We start from the raw sequence: 2,050 nt of genomic DNA, 5'->3' as shown, positions 1-2,050 counted from the left end.
GATCTTTAGCTTTAGGTCTCAACCTTTCTGGATACGGCATAGGGGGTTCGTAAACACGTTCTGCAGTTTTTGTGGAAGCTTCTGCAGTATTTTCGGATCTGTCTTGGGACTGCCCAGAATCTGCAGAAATTTCAGAATCTGCAATAATTGCAGATTTAGTGTGGGATGGTTCTGCTGCCTGTGAATTCCCAACAGAATTTTCATGTTTGTTGATGTAACTTTTGCCAGACCGTAGAGTCCGTATAGCGTTGCATTCTTCTCGTCCTCTTGGATTAGGTACTGTTTGACTAGGAAATGTACCCGGAGCTCTTTCTGAAACCTGTAAAGCAATCTGCCCCATCTGTTTTTCGATGTTTTTCACTGCTGCATGTAGATTTTGAATTTCTTGAGTGGTAGTATTTGCCAATTTTTCAATTGCAACTTCCCAAGCAGCCTTAGGTGCAGCAGGTTGCTGTACCTGCTGTTGAAATTGAGGCCTAGTGTGCTGTTCCTTGTCCCACCTTAGATTAGGATGATCTCTCCATCCGGGGTTGTAGAAATTAGAATATGGGTCATATCTGGGCCGCTGGAAATTGTTAAATGAATTAACCTGCTCTGCTGTAAAATTTGGTGAAACATCTTTATGTGGGCAGCTCATAAAATCGTGAGTTATCGTGTTGCAAATGCTGCAGGCAGCTTGTAAGGGCTGCTGTACAGCAACTTGAGAACCTGGCATTCTTTGTAATAACATGTCAAATTTTGCGTCGAGCCTTTTCTCCATTTTTTCAATTTGTGCTGTAACATATGGAGAACCAGTAGACATCTCAAAAGCTGACCTAGATTGTGGCTGCTCCACTGCCCACTGCTGAGTATCTTCTGCCATTTTTTCAAATAAAAAACAAGCTTCTTGTGCATTTTTGTCTTTGTACGTACCTCCGCATGAAGCGTTGACAAGAGTTTTTGTTGTCATATTCAACCCTCTGAAAAATATGTGCATTTGATCAGTAGTGTTAATACCCGAATGCGGACATTTTCTAATCAACTCCTTAAATCGCTCCCACGCCTCATGAAACTCTTCATTTGGTTTTTGGGCGAACGATAAAATCTGAGTTCTCATGTCAAGGGTCTTAGAAGCCGGATAATACTTGTTTAGAAATTTTTCACTGAGTTGGGCCCAAGTTGTAATGCTTCCTGATGGGAGTGTGAGGAGCCATCTCCTTGCCTGATCTTTTAGAGTGTATGGAAATAACCGCAGCTTAATAGATTCAGCTGAAAATCCTCTCACCAAAATGTTTTTGCACCCCATTAAAAATTCTGCAATGTGCATGTTAGGATCATCAGATGACAACCCATGAAACGTAGGTAGAATATTCAACATGTGCTGTTTTATTTCAAATGCAGTCCCTTCCTCCACTGCCGGATATGTGATGCAACTGGGTATATTTGTGGTATGGGCAGTCAGTGAATCACCCAGGGGCAGACCTGCCTCTGGAATTATAAACGCCATTTTTTCTTTGTTGTGCAGGTCCCCAGAAAAGACTGATTCCAGAAACCTCTCCTGTAGAGGACGAACACGCTGCAAATGTTGTTCCCTGCGTTTCCTCCTTAAATGCTGTTCAAATTCTGGATCAAATGGAATCAATTTTTGCACTGTTGAACGGGTGCTGACCATGCACAGATTTCTGAAATCTGTACTGTTGTAATCTGTAAAAATAGATGAAAACGAAAATTAAATATTTTTTTTTTTTTTATATATGTATAAACAGCAATACTAATTGAAAATCTGATTCGTAGGGATTATTTTAAATAATCCCCGGCAACGGCGCCATTTTCTTGATAGGATTTTTACTGCTTATGTGAATGCGATAAAAACCTTCTATTTTACTTGCAAGAATCACAAGGTTATTGTAGTATAAACGGATCTCGCAAGGTCATTCTCCACAGGGATTATTAAATAATTCGAAACAAATCAGATTCCAATTAATGATTGTAAAGTAGAAATTTAGATGATTGATTTTATAACCTACTTAAATTAAAAACGAATTTAACTATTAATGATAAGACAATCTGC

At 39.5% G+C, this 2,050-nt stretch overlaps 1 non-coding gene across 1 annotated transcript; it reads left to right on the top strand.

The window, feature by feature from the left end:
* Positions 1–994: 994 nt before the first annotated feature.
* LOC126584024 (small nucleolar RNA R71) lies at positions 995–1,099 on the top strand. The gene has a single exon (XR_007609942.1). It is a non-coding gene; the product is annotated as a small nucleolar RNA R71 (small nucleolar RNA).
* The last annotated feature ends 951 nt before the right edge of the window (positions 1,100–2,050 follow it).

This window comes from Malus sylvestris, chromosome 9 (assembly GCF_916048215.2).
Source record: "Malus sylvestris chromosome 9, drMalSylv7.2, whole genome shotgun sequence".
Classification (NCBI taxonomy): Eukaryota; Viridiplantae; Streptophyta; class Magnoliopsida; order Rosales; family Rosaceae; genus Malus; species Malus sylvestris.
This window is presented reverse-complemented; position numbering and strand designations above follow the sequence as displayed.